This window comes from Kogia breviceps, chromosome 10, assembly GCF_026419965.1.
Source record: "Kogia breviceps isolate mKogBre1 chromosome 10, mKogBre1 haplotype 1, whole genome shotgun sequence".
Lineage (NCBI taxonomy): Eukaryota > Metazoa > Chordata > Mammalia > Artiodactyla > Physeteridae > Kogia > Kogia breviceps.
The window spans coordinates 89,390,049-89,412,126 of record NC_081319.1 but is presented as its reverse complement, the minus strand read 5'-3'; the positions used below and the strand labels follow the sequence as shown (position 1 = coordinate 89,412,126).

Sequence of the window (22,078 nt, the reverse complement as noted above, 5' to 3'; positions counted from 1 at the left end):
CCACAAATGAGAATGGGAAACATATTTTTGAATTGATGATAGGATATTGTTATTGTTTAATTATAATGTAATATAGCCGCATTTATACATATAAAACACCAGACCACCAGCATTATTTTTCACTTTCTTGTGTATTCTTTAATGCCTGTCAAATATCACAAACTAAATCAAAAAGGAAATACAACTTTTCTTCTTCTCAAAGCAATTTTATGTTTTGCACTTAGGGAAATTTGATGTCTCTATATGGAATACTACTACCAACTGATAAACCAAATATTATAGGTTAAGCTCAAACGCTCTGGTGTAGACTGTCAAGCAAGTGTGTTATCCTGCTTCTTGAGTTTGTCTTCTTTTACTCTTCTAGTAGGACGTTATGAAGAAATTAGACTGAACAATTCAAAATTACCCCAGTGCCTACTTCTTTTCCACTCTGGCAGGGTGCCAATGTTGGAAGGTTGAAGTGACAAAAACTATAGATTGCCTGACTTGTTCAGATATCAGGAGGTATGAACTTCCAGAGAAGCTATTTCCTCACCCCAGGATTGAATCTTGATTGACCTAAGCAAACCCCAATTTGTTTCCCTGACTGTCACTGATTTATTTAGGGAGAGGAATGTGATGCAATTCTGGTCAATGATCTGAAGCCCCTGCTAGGGGCTTCTAGGAAAGTTATTCTTGCTCTTAAAAAGATGCTCAAGTCAAGGACAATTTCTCCTCCCTTTTTTCTGACTTTTATGACTGAGTGATGGTTGGAGCTACTGCAGCTGACTTGTAGTCACAGGATAAGTCAGCATGCTCAGGTTAGCTGAGCAGAAAGGTGGAAAGAACTTGAGTCTCACAGATGTGACCGACTAGTTGAAATGACCCATCTTGAAATTACCCTACCTCTGCAGTTCTTGTTATGAGAATCAGTGTTAGTGGGTTTTCTGTTGGCTGTGATTTTTAGATTATTTGCACTTTATTGTTTTCCCTCATTATAATAAAAGTCTGGCACAATTTGACACATTAACAATACTGTGATTCAGTGAATTTAGAGGCCAAGGACTGGAGTTTGAATCCTCAGTATAAGTTTCTCACTTGGTGAACTTGAGTCAGTTACTTAACTCCATTCATTTGTTCACTCAGTCAATAAGTCAGATCACAAACACTTATTGGCTCCATATTCTACCCTCACTTCTATAGTACTCAAGGGTAATGAGAAGAACATACAGAGCAATAAAAGAAGCAGGCAAGCTTGGATTGCTTCGAGCTCTAACATATTGATCTGAGAAAGAGAGAGAGTTCATCTTCTTGCCTAAGATCCCTGATTTCTGGGTTCTCTTCCAAATGAACGGTTGATACCAGGTGGATGCATAACTAAATGATACATTTTTCAAGAGTGACTCCTAGCATTCAGTGGGAGCAGTAAAACTCAATCATGTCTAGAATATCTTTCAAACATACAGGTTCATGTTAAGCATTTTGTACATAAGGATTTTTCCCCTAGTTGTGTGTTGGAGTCATCCATACAGATGAGGGAGAACAAATTGTACATCAATCAGGACTTTTTCTCTATTTTGTTCATTTTTTCCTCAAGCAAGCCAGTCACATCTCATTCAATAACACCATCAGTTATCTGCAGCAAAACTCCTCTCAAATACTCCTCAGATTGTTTCATAACCTGGAGAGAGCTAGACTTTGTGGAATTCACATTTCTTTCATTTACTGTTATTTTATAGTCATTAGTTTAAAAAAAAAAAAAAAAAAAAGAGGATCTTATCACCAGGACAACCAAGAGTAGAAATATGTGCAGTTAGCTTGCTCAAATACCTTCTATGTTTTTGTCTTTCCTTATTATGTGGCTAAAAGAATGCAAGAAATTCCAGTAATATTATTTTCTTCTGTTTCAGGTTTGTCTCTTTATCTCTCATAAAGTCTCACTCTGTCTCAGTGACTGACTGATTTGCACATATTCTCCTTTGTTAATACAAATATTTCTACTATTTATCTTAAAAATCTATTCTCTCCTCTTATGCAATAGCATTCTCAGTAATGGGGTTGATCATAATAAAGATTGTAAAAAAATCTACAAGTTTATTGTGAAAGTTCAAGGAGATGCATATGTAAGGGTGTTTTGTTATTTTTTAGCTACTAATTTTAACTATTAATAACTAAGTTTAACTATTGAGAAGTCCTTAAATAAATAGAGCATTCATGTCTAATGACATCAAGTTTTAGTAGAAAAAGATAAGATTTTTGAATGCTGTATTTTGTTTCATAAACATGTCTTATAGTCTTCTATGTTAAATCAAAATATACATAGAAATGAGAATTTTGAAATATTTCTCAGGTTTTATAAATATATTTAGCAGGATGCTAAATATTTTAAGTTGTCTTTAACATCATGCAATGTAAAATAGTATATTCAATCCATGCTTAGGTATTCAAAGGAAATGAAAATAGGGACTCTGACTCTCGTGTGCCAATGTTCATAGCAGTGTTACTTACAATAGAAAAAAGGTGGAAACAATCCAAGCATCCATCAACAGATGAATGGATTAAAAAAATGTGGTGTATAGATACAATAGAATATTATTCGGCCATAAAAGTAATGAAGTTCTGAATCATGCTATAACATGGATGAACCTTGAAAATATTATGCTAAGTAAAATAACCTAGACACAAAAGAACAAATAGTTGATTTTGTATGGATGGGTCCACTTATACAAAATATCTAGAAAAAGGCAAATTGATAGAAACAGAAAGTAGAAGTTACCAGGGTCAGAGGGTTGGAGAGGATGCGGTGTTATTGCACAATGGGTGAAGAATTTCTCTTTGGGGTGATGAAAAATTTTGCAACTAAAAACTGGCGATGGTTGTACAACATTGTTAATGTAATTAACACCACTGAGTTGTACAGCTAAAAATGGTTCATATGGCAAATTCTACGTTATAAAGATGTTCCTACAAAAATGAAATAAAACAATGGTATGCATAGGTAGATGTATCTATTGAAAACATTTTATTGTTAAGATTTTACTTGTAAGGTGGCTTTTGTTAGTCTAGTGAGTCACTTGCACATAAAATCCACAGTTAATCTGAAAGCGAGATACAAAATATTCTAACCCATAGAGGTTTAATTAGTCTCTAACCTCTTCTGTTTTAATTAAAACCAGACATGTCTGCATTTTTCCTATTGGAGGTTGGGACCCTGTACAGTAATGAGCTTCAACTCTTAGTTTAATTTTCTTGCATCTAACCTTGATTTTTCCCCCTAAAAACTGTAGAGTTTATCTCTACAACAGAAGTATTTCAAAATATTAATTTCTTCTACCTGTGCATTATAAAGATGAGATACGCAAGATGCAAAAAGGACAAATGGTCCACATGGCTGGACCAAAGTGATCCTCAGCCCTACACAGACAACCTAGATGCTAATGACTAAGTTATAAGGCTCTAATAATTTACTCTTCTCTCATTGAAGAGCACATTTTCTCAACTGATCTTTTTCTCTGAGTTCGGTACCGTTTCTCTCTATCTGCAAATATTAGCCTGAGGTTTAGATATAATTATGTTGTTCCTCAGCCTGAACTGAATAACTAATCTCTACACCACACCCAACCCCCACTTAAAAGTAAAGTCAGCTTTGCCAAAATTCTGAAAATAACCGTCATGATTACATTAACAAGAAACTCAAGGATTTACAACTTGGAATTTGGAAGAGGAAATTGGTGGGGTGTCTGTAGTGAGGATAATCCAATAGGGACCCTGAGAAATCTTGATTCATGAGGAACGGGGGACAGCATGGCTAGAGTTTCACCATGAACAATTTTGTTCTCTACAAGCGTTTTCACTATTGGAGGGAGGAGAAGGAGAGTGGTTTGGAAGATCATTAGAAGTGGGCTATGAGATTACCAGGGCCAACTCAATTCTTGTGGCTACTAAGAGTCTGGATGCCCCAGAAACCATAAAATCTTGGCTTCAGAAAGACCTCATATCATGGAAAAATTATGTCACTGGTAACAAATGACAATTTCTACACTGACAGATAACATCAACAAGTCGTATCGTCAACATATAGCTCATATGAAATAGATGCTTCCAGTATTTGTAGGGTGCCAGAACAAAAAGAAAAATTAGTAGTGATCAAAACAGCTTCACTGAGGCCAAGAGGGAAGAAGCGGTGAAAATATTGAGGTATCGCTGTTTTATGGATAAATTCTAGGAAATGAGCTTACTTTATCTGGTTCTTGGATATTCTTCCAAGGTGATATGGGTAGGGAATACTTGATATTTCACTTGAGTCTAAGGATGGTTATCAGGACTAGAGTTTATTTACTTTTTTGTTATTTAGAAAACAAATGCACCAAGAAACGTGCATTGAGAATACTAAAAAAGAATAAGGGATTTGTTCATCTTTAAGGACAAGTGGGGAATCAGACAACTAAACAAGCAATAGCTATAGCTATACAGTGCAGTGAGTAATCTGATAGGAGTGCTTTGGTCATATGGTAATTTAGTCTAATTAACCATTTATTGTAGTTTAGAGAGAGAAGTCAAAAAGAGATTCTTGGAAAAGTAGGTAAGGTTTAGACTGAAAAATATAAGAAAATTTTGAATTAGTCAAAGGAGATGAAAGTAGAATCAGGAGAGGAGGTCCTGAGAGAGACTTATGGGCAGACAAAAAAATGCAGTTTTAAATTTACAAGGTCAATCCAAGTAATTAAGTTGTAAGGATATAATTGAGGATTTATAAAACTATGACTTTATTTTCCACAATATTTTATTGTAAGGATTAAAGGATAGATAACCAAAAATCTTTGAAGATAATTCTGTTTTCCACAGAGAAAATTCCTGGTCAGTGCTGATTTCTAGTGATAATCCCATTGCAAAAGTAACTGTTCATTCTCTATATTGGAGTGTGTGTGTGTGTGTGTGTGTGTGTGTGTGTGTGTGTGTGTGAGAGAGAGAGAGAGAGAGAGAGAGAGAGAGAGAGAGAGAGAGAGAGAGAGAGAGAGAGAGAGAGAGAGAGAGATACTTAACACTGATATGACCAGAGGGGAAGGAAGCTTACATAACGTTGGCAGGCTGTAGAGGGCACCATTTCTACTGCACAACAGGGTCACTGCCACTTATTTGGGTCAATTTTAGTTATGAGAGAATGAAGAATAATCCCTGACATCATGGAGTGTACAGACTGGGAGGGAATATGAATGTTAAATGAGCAATGACAAATTTCAATCAGGGAAGCGGAACCTTTATATACATATAATATATATATATATATATGCGAGTATGTATATATGTATGTATGTATATGTATTAGGATGTATATGTATGTAGGTGTAGATAAATACATATGATTTCTTTTTAAAAAATATTTCCAAAACTATTTATTTTTAACATCTTGATTGGAGTATAATTGCTTTACAATGGTGTGTTAGTTTCTGCTTTATAACAAAGTGAATCAGCTATACATACACATATATCCCCATATCTCCTCCCTCTTGCGTCTGCTTCCCTCCCTCCCTATCCCACCCCTCTGTGTGGTCATATAGGGATGTGAATTTACCTAATTGTGGGAGCAGACTTAAGCAGTCTCTGTGAGGCTGATGCTGGAGCTTGAGGTCTGAGGCAGGCGGTTGAGATGAGAAAATGGATTTAAAGTGGGGGAGAGAAAGAACCAGTTGGAAACATGAGCCAGAGCCCAAGAGGATAGACTGAAACCTGCGTCCACTTTGGTTGCTTCTGAATTCTGAGTCCTGCAGAATCCAGGGCTCCTCATCCCAGAGCTAAGTACACACACTTGACCTAGAAGTTGGAGAAGCTGAAGGAGGATGTAGAGGAAGCTGGATCAGGTACAGAACAGGCTGCTGCCTCACAGAAAGGAGGCGAGCCAGCAGTTAGCAACAACGCCTGTGAGCAACAAAACAGCTGCCCTTCACTTCTGCCCTCACTATCTCCCATAAGAACCTCCTATGTGCCTCACCCTAATTGAAAACTTATAGGAAAAAGTATCCGGGGATACCAAGTTTAGCAGAAGTAAATTAAAAACATGTTACAAAGCCAAACAGTAATGTTAAAAAACAGGCTCATGGTCACGCCAGGCAAGAGAAGATGGTAAATGAGAGGGGACCCAAGGAGGCTGCTGGGATGTGGACATGTCCCATTTAAAAAATATCTGGACGCTGGTTACACAGGTGTGTTCATTTTGTGAACATTCTTGGAGGGATGCCCTTATGATTTATGCATTTTTTCTGTGTAGGTTATACTTCAGTAAAAAGTAAATGAAAGACAATTTTAAAATCCCAATAATTACAAACATGGTGAGCGTTATATATGGTGAGCATTATATGTTTATTAGTATGATGGCTAATAAATAAACAAGGCTGACCTAACTAGGGGCTCAGGAAAGGTTACTCCTCATGGCTAACTTTTTTAAAAAAATCTTTATTGGAGTACAATTGCCCTACAATGGTGTGTCAGTTTCTGCCTTATAACAAAGTAAATCAGCTATACATATACATATATCCCCATATCTCCTCCCTCTTGCATCTCCCTCACACCCTCCCTATCCCACCCCTCTAGGTGGACACAAAGCACTGAGACGATCACCCTGTGCTATGCGGCTGCTTCCCACTAGCTATCTATTTTACATTTGGTAGTGTATGTATGTCCATGTCACTCTCTCACTTCGGCCCAACTTACCCTTCCCCCTCCCCATATCCTCAAGTCCATTCTCTACGTCTGTGTCTTTATTCCTGTCCTGCCCCTGGGTTCTTAAGAATTTTTTTTTTTTTTTTTTTTAGATTCCATATATATGCGTTAGCATACGGTATTTGTTTTTCTCTTTCTGAGTTACTTCACTCTGTATGACAGACTCTAGGTCCATCCACCTCACTCCAAATAACTCAATCATGTTTCTTTTTATGGCTTAGTAATATTCCATTGTATATATGTGCCACATCTTCTTTATCCATTCATCTGTCGATGGACACTTAGGTTGCTTCCATGTATTGACTATTGTAAATAGAGCTGCGATGAACATTGTGGTACATGAATCTTTTGAAATTATGGTTTTCTCATGGCATAGGTCCAGTAATGGGACTGCTGGGTCATATGGTAGTTCTGTTTTTAGTTTTTTAAGGAACCTCCATACAGTTCTCCATAGTGGCTGTATCAATTTACATTCCCACCAACAGTGCAAGAGGGTTCCCTTTTCTCCACACCCTCTCCAGCATTTATTGTTTGTAGATTTTTGATGATGGCCATTCTGACTGGTGTGAGGTGACACCTCATTGTAGTTTTGATTTGGATTTCACTAATGATTAGTGACGCTGAGCATGCTTTCATGTGTTTGTTGGCAATCTGTATATCTTCTTTGGAGAAATGTCTATGTAGGTCTTCTGCCCATTTTTGGATTGGGTTTTCTTTTTGATATTGAGCTGCATGGGCTGATTGTAAATTTGGACAAGAGTCCTTTGTCAGTTTCTTCATTTGCAAATATTTTCTCCCATTCTGAGGGTTGTCTTTTTGTCTTGTTTATGGTTATCTTTACTGTGCAAAATCTTTTAAGTTTCATTAGGTCCCCTATGTTTATTTTTGTTTTATTTCCATTTCTCTAGGAGGTGGTTCAAAAAGGATCTTGCTGTGATTTATGTCATAGAGTGTTCTGCCTATATTTTCCTCTAAGAGCTTTAAAGTATCTGACCTTATATTTAAGTCTTTAATCCATTTTGAGTTTATTATTGTGTATGGTGTTAGGGAGTATTCTAATTTCATTGTTTTACATGTAGCTGTCCAGTTTTCCCAGCACCACTTATTGAAGAGGCTGTCTTTTCTCCATTGTATGTTCTTGCCACCTTTATCAAAGATAAGGTGACCATATGTGCATGGGTTTATCTCTGGGCTTCGTATCCTGTTCCATTGATCTATATTTCTGGATTTGTGCCAGTACCATACTGTCTTGATTACTGTAGGCTTGTAGTAGAGTCTGAAGTCAGGGAGCCTGATTCCTCCAGCTCCATTTTTCGTTCTCAAGATTGCTTTGGCTATTTGGGGTCCTTTGTGTTTCCATACAAATTGTGAAATGTTTTGTTCTAGTTCTGTAAAAAATGCCAGTGGTAGTTTGATAGGGATTGCATTGAATCTGTAGATTGCTTTGGGTAGTAGAGTCATTTTCACAATGTTGATTCTTCCAATCCAAGAACATGGTATATTTCTCCACCTATTTGTATCATCTTTAATTTCTTTCATCAGTGTCTTATAGTGTTCTGCATACAGGTCTTTTGTTTCCTTAGGTAGAATTATTCCTAGGTATTTTATTCTTTTTGTTGCAGTGGTAAATGGCAGTGTTTCTTTAATTTCTCTTTCTGATTTTTCATCATTAGTGTATAGGAATGCAGGAGATTTCTGTGCATTAATTTTGTATCCTGCAACTTTACCAAATTCATTGATTAGCTCTAGTAGTTTTCTGGTAGAGTCTTTAGGATTTTCTGTGTATAGTATCATGTCATCTGCAAACAGTGACAGCTTTACTTCTTTTCCGATTTGGATTCCTTTTATTTCTTTTACTTCTCTGATTGCTGTAGCTAAAACTTCCAAAACTATGTTGAATAATAATGGTGAGTGGACAACCTTGTCTTGTTCCTGATCTTAGTGGAAATCCTTTTAGTTTTTCACCATTGAGAACGATGTTGGCTGTGGGTTTCTAATTTATGGCCTTTATTATGTTGAGGTAAGTTCCCTCTCTGCCTACTTCCTGGAAGGTTTTTATCACAAATGGGTGTTGAATTTTGTCTAAAGCTTTTTCTGCATCTATTGAGATTATCATATGGTTTTTCTCCTTCAATTTGTTAATATGCTTGATCACATTGATTGATTTGCATATATTGAAGAATCTTTGTATTCCTGGGATAAATCCCACTTGATCATGGTGTATGATCCTTTGAATGTGCTGTTGGATTCTGTTTGCTAGTATTTGTTGAGGATTTTTGCATCTATGTTCATCAGTGATATTGGCCTGTAGTTTTCTTTCTTTGTGTCATCTTTGTCTGCTTTTGGTATCAGGGTGATAGTGGCCTCGTAGAATGAGTTTGGGAGTGTTCATCTCTTTGCTGTATTTTGGAAGCATTTGAGAAGGATAGGTGTTAGCTCTTCTCTAAATGTTTGATAGAATTCGCCTGTGAAGCCATCTGGTCCTGGGCTTTCTTTGTTGGAAGATTTTTAATCACAGTCTCAATTTCAGTGCTTGTGATTGGTCTGTGTATATTTTCTATTTCTTCCTGATTCAGTCTTGGAAGGTTGTGATTCTCTAAGAATTTGTCTATTTCTTCCAGGTTGTCAATTTTATTGGCATATAGTTGCTTGTAGTAATCTCTCAGGATCCTTTGTATTTCTGCAGTGTCAATTGTTACTTCTTTTTCATTTCTAATTCCATTGATTTGAGTCTTCTCCCTTTTTTTCTTGATGAATCTGGCTAATGGTTTATCAATTTTGTTTATCTTCTCAAAGAACTAGCTTTTAGTTTTATTCATCTTTGCTATAATTCCTTCATTTTTTTTTCATTTATTTCTTATCTGATCTTTATGATTTCTTTCCTTCTGCTAACATTGGGGGGTTTTGTTCTTCTTTCTCTAATTGTTTTGGTGTAAGGTTAGGTTGTTTATTTGAGATATTTCTTGTTTCTTGAGGTAGGATTGTATTGCTATGAACTTCCCTCTTAGAACTGCTTTTGATGCATCCCATAGGTTTTGGGTCATCGTGTTTTCATTGTCATTTGTTTCTAGGTATTTTTTGATTTCCTCTTTGATTTCTTCAGTGATCTCCTGGTTATTTAGTAGTGTATTGTTTAGCCTCCATGTGTTTGTATTTTTTACAGATTTTTTCCTGTAATTGATATCTAGTCTCACTAGATAAGCACTGTGGTCAGAAAAGATACTTGATACGGTTTCAGTTTTCTTAAATTTACCAAGGCTTGATTTGTGACCCAAGACATGATCTATCTTAGAGAACGTTCCATGAGCACTTGAGAAGAAAGTGTATTCTGTTGTTTTTGGATGGAATGTCATATAAATATCAATTACGTCCATCTTGTTTAATGTATCATTCAAAATTTGTGTTTCCTTATTTACTTTCTTATTGGATGATCTTTCCATTGGTGAAAGTGGGGTGTTAAAGTCCCTATGACTGTGTAGTGTTGATTTTCCCTTTTATGGCTGTTAGCATTTGCCTTATGTATTGTGGTCCTCCTGTGTTGGGTGCATAAATATTTACAATTGCTATATCTTCTCCTTGGATTGATCCCTTGATCATTATGTAGTGTCCTTCTTTGTCTCTTGTAATAGTCTTTATTTTAAAGTTTATTTTGTCTGATATGGGAAAGCCTACTCCAGCTTTCGATTTCCATTTGCATGGAATATATTTTTCCATCCCCTCACTTTCAGTCTGTATGTGTCCCTAGGTCTCAAGTGGGTCTCTTGTAGACAGCATATATATGGGTCTTGTTTTTGTATCCATTCAGCCCATCTATGTCTTTTGGTTGGAGTATTTAATCCATTTACATTTAAGGTAGTTATCAAAATGTATGTTCCTATTAACATTTTCTTAATTGTTTTGGGTTTGTTATTGTAGGTCTTTTCCTTCTCTTGGGTTTCCTGCTTAGAGAAGTTCCTTTAGCATTTGTTGTAAAGCTGGTTTGGTGGTGCTGAATTCTCTTAGCTTCTGCTTGTCTGTAAAGTTTTTAATTTCTCCGTAGAATCTGAATGAGATCCTTGCTGGGTAGAGTAATCTTGGTTGTAGGTTTTTCCCTTTCATCACTTTAAGTATGTCATGCCACTCCTTCTGGCTTGCTGAGTTTCTGCTGAAAGATCAGCTGTTAACCTTATGGGGATTCCCTTATATATTATTTGTTGTTTTTCCCTTGCTGCTTTTAATATTTTTTCTTTGTATTTAATTTTTAGTAGTTTGATTAATATGTGTCCTGGAATGTTTCTCCTTTGATTTATCCTGTATGGGACTCTCTGTGCTTCCTGGACTTAAGAATGACTATTTCCTTTTTCATATTGGGGAAGTTTTCAACTAATTTTCTCAGTCCCTTTTTTTTCCCCTCTTCTTTTTCTCGGACCCCTATAATCGAATGTTGGTGCTTTTAATATTGTCCCAGAGGTCGCTGAGACTGTCCTAAATTCTTTTCATTGTTTTTTCTTTATTCTGCTCTGTGGTTGTTATTTCCACTATTTTTTCTTCCAGGTCACTTCTCTGTTCTTCTGCCTCAGTTATTCTGCTATTTATTCCTTCCAGAGAATTTTAAATTTCATTTATTTTGTGGTTCATCATTGTTTGTTCTTTAGTTCTTCTAGGTACTTGTTAAACGTTTCTTTTATTTTCTCCATTCTATTTCCAAGATTTTGGATCACCTTCACTACCATTACTCTGAATTCTTTTTCGGGTAGACTGCCTATTTCCTCTTCATTTATTTGGTCTGGTGGGATTTTACCTTGCTCCTTCAACTGCTGAGTGTTTCTCTGTCTTCTTATTTTGCTTAACTTATTGTGTTTGTGGTCTTCTTTTCACAGGGTGCAGGTTCGTATTTCCCATTGTTTTTGGTGTGTGCCCCCAGTGGCTAAGGTTGGTTTAGTGGGTTGTGTAGTCTTCCTGGTGGAGGGGACTGGTGCCTGTGTTCTGGTGAATGAGGCTGGATCCTGTCTTTCTGGTGGGAAGGACTGCATCTTGTGTGTGTTTTGGTGTGTCTGTGACCTTATTATGATTTTAGGCAACCTCTCTGCTAATGGGTGGGGTTGTGTTCCTGTCTTGCTAGTTGTTTGGCATAGGGTGTCCAACACTGCAGTTTTCTGGTCATTGAGTGGAACTGGGTCTTAGTGTTGAGATGGAGATCTCTGGGAGAGCTTTTGCCATTTGATATTATGTGGAGCTGGGAAGTCTATAGTGGACCAATGTCCTGAACTCGGCTCGCCCACCTCAGAGGCACAGGCCTGACACCCGGCCAGAGCACCAAGACCCTGTCAGCCACACAGCTCAGAAGAAAAGGGAGAAAAAAAGAAAGAAAGAAAGAAAGAATAAAATAAGTTATTTAAACTTTTATTAAAAAATTTAAAAAAATTAAAAATTACAAAAAGAAGAAGAAAAAAAAACAGAAAGAAAGAAGAGAGCAACCAAACCAAAGAACAAATCCACCAATGATAACAAGCACTAAGAACTATACTAAAGAAAAAAAAAGAGAGAGAGCAACCAAATCAATAAACAAACCTGCCAGTGATAATAAACTCTAAATACTAATCTAAGATAAACATAAAACCAGAAACAAATCAGATGCAGCAAGTAAACCCCGAGGGTACAGTTACTCCCAAAGTCCACCACCTCAATTTTGGCATGAATCATTGTCTATTCAGGTATTCCACAGATGCAGGGTACATCACTTTGATTGTGGACATTTCATCCGCTGCTCCTGATGCTGCTGAGAGGGATTTCCCTTTCTCTTCTTTGTTTGCACAGCTCCTGGGGATCAGCTTTGGATTTGGCCCCGCCTCTGCATGTAGGTCACCTGAGGATATCTGTTCCCACCCAGACAGGACGGGGTTAAAATAGCAACTGATTAGGGGGCTTTGGCTCACTCAGGCCGGCGGGGAGGGATGGGTACGGAATGCGGGGTGAGCCTGCGGCAGCAGAGGCACACATAACATTGCACCAGCCTGAGGCACACTGCCCCTGGATCACGGGACCTTGGCTGTGGCGGGCTGCACAGGCTCCCGGGAGGGGAGGTGTGGAGAGTGACCTGTGCTTGCACACAGGTTTCTTGGTGGCTGCAGCAGCAGCCTTAGCATCTCATGCCCGTCTCTGGTGTCTGTGCTGATATCTGCGGCTCATGCCTGTCTCTGGAGCTCATTTAGGCGGTGCTCTGAATCCCCTCTATTTGCGCACCCTGAAACAATAGTCTGTTGCCTTTTAGGCAGCTCCAGACATTTTCCTGGACTCCCTCCAGGCTAGTTGTAGCGCACTAGCCCCCTTCAGGCTGTGTTCATGCAGCCAACCCCAGTCCTGTTCCTGGGATCTGACCTCCAAATCCGGAGCCTCAGCTCCCAGCCCACAGCTGCCCCAGTGGATGAGCACACAAGCCTCTTGGGCTGGTGAGTGCTGGTTGGCACCGATCCTCTGTGCAGGAATCTCTCTGCTTTGCCCTCTGCACCCCTGTTGCTGTGCTCTCCTCCATGGCTATGAAGCTTTCCCCCGCCACCTGCAGTCTCTGCACACAAAGGGGCTTCTAGCGTGTGGAAATCTTTCCTTCTTCACAGCTCCCTGCCACTGGTGCAGGTCCCATCCCTGTTCTTTTGTCTCTGTTTTTTCTTTTGCCCTATCCAGGTATGTGGGGAGTTTCTTGCCTTTTGGGAAGTCTGAGGTCTTCTGTCAGTGTTCAGTAGGTGTTCTGCAGGAGTTGTTCCACATGTAGATGTATTTCTGATGTATCTGTGGGGAGGAAGGTGATCTCTACATCTTACTCCTCTGCCATCTTGAAGGTCCTCCTCCTCACAGTTAACTTTTAAGATGAGATTGAAGCTCAAGCATCAGCTATTCAGATGAAGGTGGTGGAGAGAGTTATTCAGATGAAGAGTGGAAGCGCATTATGAGCCCAGCTGAATTGAAAACAGTGGGAGGTGAGGGAGAAATGAGGATTGAAGACGATGCAGAGACCAAATAATCGTGTCTCAGTCTGCTCAGGCTGCCGTACAGAATAGCATGGCCGAGGGGCTTCAACAACAGAAATTTATTTTCTCACAGTTCTCAAAACCAGAAGTTCAAGATCAGGATGCTTTGCATGGTCAGGGTCTGGTGAGAGCCCTCCTTCTGCCTGGCAGTGGCCACCTTCTCACTGTGTGCTCATGTGGACTTTGCCTTGTGCCTATTTAGATTATGACCCCCCTCATGACCTCGGCTAACCTTATCCCCTATCCCCAAATGCATTGGGGGTTAGGGCTTCAACATATGAATTCTGGAGTGGACAATTTAGTCCTTAGCAAATGAAGAACTCTGTGTGCCACATAAAATATTTTTCACTCTATCTTAAGAATGTGCTTAAGGCTTTTATGTGTGGGAGTGACCTCTTGATGTTTTGAAAGACCACTCTGTTTGCCGACTGGAGGGGGTGAAAGAGTGAAGACAAGGAGGCTATTAGAGGAAGCTGAAGTGTTTGAGGACAGAGGGAGGGAATGGTTGCTTAGATTAGATGGATCAGATAGTGTTGTGAAGTGGCTACAAACAACTCAGAAAAACACTGGTATGAAGCCAGGCTCTATACTTACTAGCTGATGCTTTAGGGGCAATTATTGCCTAATGTATTGGTTGGCCAAAAAGTTCGTTCAGGCTTTTCCATAAGATGCTATGAAAACCCGAATGAACTTTTTGGCCAACCCAATACATATCAGTTTTTTCATCTTTAAAATTAAGATCATAATAGAATGTACTCCATAAGCTGTCACAGCTTAGGATCCTTGGGAAACAGAAGCTCTAGTGGAACTGTGTGCAGGTAGTTTCTTGAAGAGTGTTGTTGGGTGGGGGGAGGGTAGGTGAAAGAAGAAGCAGGATTGGGCAGGGGACAGTTTTAAATGTAATAAAGTCACAGCAAAGGTGTTGGCCAGTTTTAATGGTAGTGCTGGAGCAGAATGTCCCCCTCCCACCAGAATCCTTTCAAGTGGGGGGGGCAGGGTTTGCATGTGAACTTGTGTACTGCCTGAGCATTGGGAAGGGCTGTGACATGGGATGAGGCCCTTCAGCCAAAGGCACGTCCTGAAGACCATCTTCACTGCTAAGTGTAGGCTGCCAACACTACCAAGAGCTGAGCAAATTAGTCCTTGAATCACGGAGGTGGGAATCCCTGTGACACAGCTCAATGCAGCCTCCTTGCAGGACTCTTGTGAGAATTCACTGAGCTAAGGCTGAAGGCTGCTTAGCATTGTGCATATTTATCATGTTAGCTTGGTTAGATGATGATGATGGTGTCTATGGAATGACGTGGCTAGACTACCAGGATACACAGTTGGCCCTTGAACAACATGGATTTGAAGTATGCAGGTGCCTTATACACTGACTTTTTTTCAATACTTACTACAGGACTACAGGATCTGTGTTTGGTTGAATCCACGGAAGCAGAACCATGGATATAGAGGATGGACTGTAAATTTATACACAGATTTTCAACTAGGTGGAGATTTGGTGCCCCTAACTGCCCCCCCTACACATACACATTGTTGAAGGGCCAACTGTATTCTCAAGTGATAAAAACAAAGAGCACAATATATACATTTTGCAATATGCTAATACCTTTTTTGGAAGAAAAAGGAAGAGTGGATTTCGTAGTATTTGCAAAAAGAAACTAAAGAGGAATAAAAAGAACTAATGAAAGTAATTATTTATAGGACATGTGTGTGTTGGGAGGGAGATATAAGGTGTAGTTTCTCATTCCCACAAGGAGTGATATTTGGATGAATAAGGGTCACGTGGGAAAGGCTCAGGAATGGAAGCAAAACTTCTATGTAAGAAACTTTCTATAGAGTTTTGAAATTTGAATAATAAAAATATATAATCTATTTTTTAAATTACAGAAAATTATAAAATGCCTAATATTAAATACAAAATAAAACAAAACAACCAAAACTTATATTAAAATGGTAACCTAAGTACATAGAAAAAATATTCATATCAAATACCATTAAGAATAAATTCATTTTATCCAAACAGAAAATAAAAACGTTAAATTCATTTCATCTAAACAGGAAAAGGGAACCCTTGGGTACTGTTGGTGGGAATGTAAATTGTTACAGCCACTATAGAAAACAGTATGGAATTTCCTCAAAAAATTAAAAATAGAACCACCATATAATCTAGCAATTCCACTTCTGGTTATATATCCAAAGGAAATAAAATCACTATCTTGAAGAGATATCTGCCCTTCCATGTTCATGGCTGCATTATGCACAATAGCCAAGGTACTGAAACAAACTAAGTGTCTTGTTTGAATGGTTAAAGAAAACGTAGTATATATATATATATATATATATACCCAATGGCATATTATCCAGTCATAGAAAAAAGAAGAAAACCCTGCCATTTGGGACAACATGGATGGAGCTTGAGGGAAATATGCTAAGTGAAGCATTAGATAGAGAAAGACACATACCTGCATGTGCAATCTACAAAAGCTGTACTGAAGCGTGGTAGAACACTAGTTGCCAGAACCTGGGAGGTAAGGGAAATTAACATATATTGGTCAAGGGCTACAAACTTCCAGTTGTAAGGGAAATAATTATGGGGATACAATGGACAGCATGGTGACAATAGTTAACAGTACTGTATTGTATATTTGAAAGTTGCTATGAGACTATATTTTAAACATCCTCACTACCACAACAACAACATGGTAATTGTGGAAGGTGAAAGATGTGGTAACTAACTTTACTGTGTTAAACATGCCCTACATATACCTGTATCAAGCCATTTCATTGTATATCTTAAACTTATACAATGTTACATGTCATTTATATCTCAATAAAGCTGGAAAATATAAGCAGAGAAAAATTCTCTTGGACCTCCAATTCTATGGCTTCTCCTTGTCTCATTATAACAATGTTTTATTTAGCGCTTAGAGTCTCCACCACCCACTCATCTTAAACACCAATTCCTTAGGCATCAGTCCCCTCCTAAAAACAGCTGCCAGGGCTCTTAGGTGCTCTCTGTGTTGCCTGATCTCTCTCTCTCTCTTTTTTTTCCTTCTTAGATGGAATAGTATCTCCCTCTCACTCACTGGTTTTCTTATGAGTAAATTTGTAGAGAATTTATGATGAAAAAACCCTTTATTACAAAAGTTATTCTTTATTTTAAATACTACAGGTCAAGCATTACTTCATGTTCTATTTAGAACAACTATTTACTGTCATTAATATCATTTTAAAATAAGGACACTAAGGCTTGGGAAAGTTATACTCTTTCATAATACAACAAAGTTCTAAAGCAGTAAAATCAGGACTTGTCTCTTTTGTTTCAACTTAGGATATTAACTGTTAGGCTCACTGCTTAGTCACAACCACCATTATCCCTCAACCCGTAAATACAATATAGAGACTGAAAACGTGTACTTGAATGGTTTACATCAAGATCATTGGTGATTTGTGGACAGCATTTCTGATAAAGTAGTGGAGTAGGAAACAGATTAGCATTGCCATGTCTCCATGACCACTTTCAGTCTCCCAATATAACATACCTCAATTAAACTTATAGCAGATCTTTTAAATGGGTGAATAAAATCATTATAGAGAGCTCCTAATTAGATCACTTATGCATTAAAATTGCAAGGGAATTTTATATAAAATATACATTGTGTTAGATAATGCCATGAGTTATATAATCAGAAAAAAATGAAGAGAATTAGAAAAGATTAAAATGTTATATTCAGCGATGAGTCAAAACATTTGGATACAATCATGAAGACTTTGAAGGTATATACGCACAACACAGTCCTAAAGAACTGACAGGTGGATGTTGCCAAAATGAAGATGATAAAAACAGGAACTAATGGAAATAGACACCCTAACTTATGTGTTCCAAGAAACCATGGCACATTACATATTTATTAAAATTTTATAGAGAAGACAGATAAGGTAATAAAAATAAATTCTATGGGGAAGAAAATATTCAGCATTGCTTTACAATTTGCAGGTGTTTCCTGGATATGTTTTCTCTTCCCATCACTGTCATGTTAATAATTTCCAGTGGGCCAAGCTACAATAAAAAGTGAACTTAACTCTCAGAGACAATTGTTTTTTAAAAATAACAGTAAACACTGATAATAATATTAAGGGTAATGATAATAACAACAATAGTAATTTAAAAGTTTATTTTTATTAAGAACTATTGAATATTTAGGTAGACTGAAAGGAGAATTAGGCATGTACTTATCATACACCTTCAAGGTTTACCTTCCTTGAAATATCTTGCATCATATTGATTGGTAGTTGACAAATTGGTAAATACTTATGGAATAATAAAGAGGGACTAAATAGCTAAATGAAAAATACCTATCAGGAGGTTAGTGAAAATAATATTTAGTGTCTCTACCATATACTTACATCCATCTATCTGTCTGGTGTAAAAGTAAATCCAGAATTCTGTTTGCTGAATCTCTCTACCAGACATCTGAATGTTCAATGGTTTCTTTATACTTTCTCCAATGACTCCAGGGAAGATTTGGCAGTAGGGAACAGTTGTCATGTTAGAACACTCTGTGAAGGACATGGTTTTGCTGGCCATTTCCCACCACTTGCTAGAAATCTCTGAGAGTCACAGAAGGATCTGTGGCAGAGTTCAATAAAACTAAGATCCATTGGGTTAGATATTTAGATCAATCTTTATATGGCAATTTACTTGCTGGAGAGCCAAAGGGCATGACAACAGAGGGAAAATAAGTGAGCTATTACAATAAAAAAAAAAAATTCCCCCTATCCAGTCATTTTTAATAGAAGAGCTAAACTTGAGTTCAGGGCATATATGTTTACAGTAAGATTTCATTTTATCACCTTAATGAACCTAAATGGAAATTATTTAATGCAAGAACTCATAGAATAGTTCATGCAAATGGAGGAGGCAATCAGTTCAAAAGAGCTGTTACACTAATGTCTTCCAGTGACTATAATAAACTGAAATGCAAAACAGATACCTACAGAAGCTTCTAGTCTGCTTCAAATCACTGAACCACAGACATATCGTCTTAGTGAAGTGGAACAAGCATTATAGCGTATACTCCTTTAAGTTTAAGAGATCAACTTGATATGGAACTCATTTGATATGCCTTCCTTCTGTTCAGAAATCAAACAAACAAAAAACAAATAACTGAAGGCCTATTTTACTTGAGAGAAATCTGATTTTGCTAAGAGAAAAATTTGAATGGGTTGCTTCAAAAGAATCCATGCAACTTAGTTCAAATGTGTCCAGTGATTTTTATAATGCATTGGTATCTTTATCTTGTATTTCTATTGGTAAAGTTCTTTGAAGCCCTTGGATAAAATGCTGACTAAAGTTCAATGTCGGATTATTTATCTTTTTATCTGGCATTGTGGTTTCTAAAATGTAACTCTACAGAGTGTGTACCATATGTTTTCAAGTACAGGACTTTTTTCCAGAAGTATTTGTTTCTTATATTCAATAACAGAATCACTTGTCTGCTGGATACTGTGCAATTTTGTTATGCACTTAAAATAAACTTTAAGTGCTGACATTTCTCTCTTTTAGAAAGAATACTTTCATAAATGGAGAAAGAGAATATCTAGATTCTACTCCTTAGGAAAGAGAACTGTACACACAACTATAAACATGACATAAGATGGAGTGCAGATTGATAGATTGGGTTAATCATGAAATGGGATCAAAAACGAAGGGTTTGACTTCAAAAAGACAACATGAGGAAATTTGGGGGAAGGCTATGGAACTGTTCAGTATCATGACTGTGTTGATTACAAGAGTGTATAGGAGACTTTAAACTCAGAACTGTATACACAGAACACAACACTATAATACATATATTAGAGGTATAGCGGTGAATGTATGGGTGCATACATTTTCAAACTCAATGAACACCTAAAATAGGTGAATTTATTTGTATATACATTACATCTAAGGTGGACTGAAAATATGATCTTGTCATTACCTATATATTAAAACCTACAAAGCTGCAACCATTCTTCTGTCATAAAGAGAACAAACAATTATACAATGAACACAATCAAATAGTTTTGAACAACATCAAATATACAATTTCCTGCTTCAAAACATATTAGTAATTTTGAGTAAGACAGCTAAAATAATTGACTTGTGTTTAACTTTCTAATCTAATTGAAAATAGTAATCATAGTTTTTCTTTTTGCCAGAGTACACTCTTAATAAACTTAGTCTTTTGGCATTTCCCCCCATATTTCAGATCCTAGAATTACTATTGGAAAACAATCCCTATATTCACCTTTAGAACAAGAGTTCTATTTATGTTAACAGGGTCTTCATTCACCTATACACAGATACAGAACTCAAGCAATGCATCCATTTATATTACGGGTGTGTTACTACCTACTAGTAAATGATATATTGTCTTGCCTGCATTTTGTCTCTGACGACTCAATTTTCTTCCACAACTTTTCTCCTTCAGAACTAGTGCAAATCATCATTTGTATGGGGCATTAGCAGGTCACTTGACGTCATTAATATTTTATGTCACCGAAGTTCTTTTTCTCAATTTACAGTACCTTTGGCACCTTTCTTCATTGCATTAAAACATTTTCATATTGACACGTGAAAATCTAAATTTTTTAAATAATTTTAAAAATACAATAATAAAAATAAAATAACTTAAGAAACTAACTCTCATGAATATGCAAAAGAAAAACTGTGGGTTCCTGAAATAATTTAAATGAATACAATTTCAGACAGAAGATGATTGTTGAGCAAGATGAGGTGTCAGTCAAAGGGCAATTTAGTCAAAATTACCAAACCAGTGGGGTCATGAAGTACATTTTGGGGAAAGTTTTATCTGCATAAATTTCTAGTTGGAGAATTATTTATCACTCGGCATGCACATTTTTAGGACTGTGTATGTCTGTATGGTCATTATATTCTTGTAATTATTAAATAACTATGATTTTACTTTTGAATATTTGTTGCTTTAATGATCTAAACTTGGCATTTCATTTATTTTTCTTTTGTTTGATTATTAGTGAGGCTAAACACTTCTTTTTCTTGTGTCTGTTGGACACTGTATTTCTTCACTGGTGAATTTAAATAATATATATTGAGCATCTGCTGCAGTGAATAAAACATAAACAGGTCTGCCTTCATGAAGCTTACATTTCAATAAATGTTTAGTCAAATTATCTGATGATATTCTACAAGCACATTTATTATTAATATATTACAAGTTGATATGTGTCATTTAATTTATTAACTTTATTAAATATATATAGTTTTAACCCAATCATCTTTCCACAGGATGGTTTCTGAATTAGGGATTGATGCTTAGAAAGATATTCCTATATATATTTATCTTGTTAGTTGTCTTTTTATATAGATATTTAAGTCAATTTTACCACAAGAAATATATGGATATGTTATGACATTATTTCTTTTATATCTCTTCTAATATTGAACTAATTGTTAATGTCTTTTAATTGAATAATGCTCCCTTTCCCTATTGACTTAAAATGACTATTTTATCATATATTACATTATTTAAGTGTCTGTATTGTATTTGTATTACTTGTATTACTTTGTGTACTTTTCACTCATTTCTTACTTATTTAATTGTCAACTATTATTATATATATCAATATCTGGTCATACCTCTTTACACTTCTTTATTTTTTAAATTTATTTATTTAATTTATTTATTTTTGGCTGCATTGGGTCTTCACTGCTGCATGTGGGCTTTCTCTAGTTGCAGTGAGCAGAGGCTACACTTCATTGTGGTGCAAGGGCTTCTCATTGCAGTGGCTTCTCTTGTTGTGGAGCACGTGCTCTAGGTGCATGGGCTTCAGTAGTTGTGGCTCTCGGGCTCTAGAGCGCAGGCTCAGTAGTTGTGGCGCATGGGCTTAGTTGCTCCATGGCAATGTGGGATCTTCCCGGACCTGGGTTTGAACCCGTGTCCCCTGCATTAGCAGGCGGTTTCTTAACCACTGTGCCACCAGTAAAGCCCTGTTTATGTCTCTTTAATAAATTATCTTGGCTAACCTTGCCCATTTATAATGTCCATTAAACTTTTAAAACACTGCAATTTCCTAAGAAAAATTATTATAGGATTTTATTTAGAATTATTTAAAACTAATTTAAAGGTGAGAATGAATTACCATTATTAAAGTATTTTAGCATTCCCATCTAAGAACATGATACAGCTCTTTTTACAAGTAAGACTTTTAATATATCAATAAATTCTATAATTTCCTCATATATATTCTACAGAGTTTTAATTCCCTGATGTTTTATATTTTTGGTTGATGATACACATGGAGTTATTTCCCCATTTTTTTTTTTCTAATTGATTGTTAACACTTTTTTT

The 22,078-nt window shown here is 36.8% G+C and overlaps 1 long non-coding RNA gene across 2 annotated transcripts in view; it reads right to left on the bottom strand.

Annotated features, from left to right (window-relative positions):
* LOC136792030 (uncharacterized) overlaps nucleotides 1-22,078 on the bottom strand; it is a 140,586-nt gene that overhangs the window by 43,207 nt on the left and 75,301 nt on the right. Inside the window, exon 1 of one of the 2 annotated variants that reach the window (XR_010835140.1) lies at nucleotides 16,169-16,231. The exons of the other annotated variant lie outside the window; for it this stretch is intronic. This is a non-coding gene — a long non-coding RNA (uncharacterized lncRNA). Of the gene's footprint in view, nucleotides 1-16,168; nucleotides 16,232-22,078 lie in introns of those variants that run through there. 2 annotated transcript variants of the gene reach the window in all.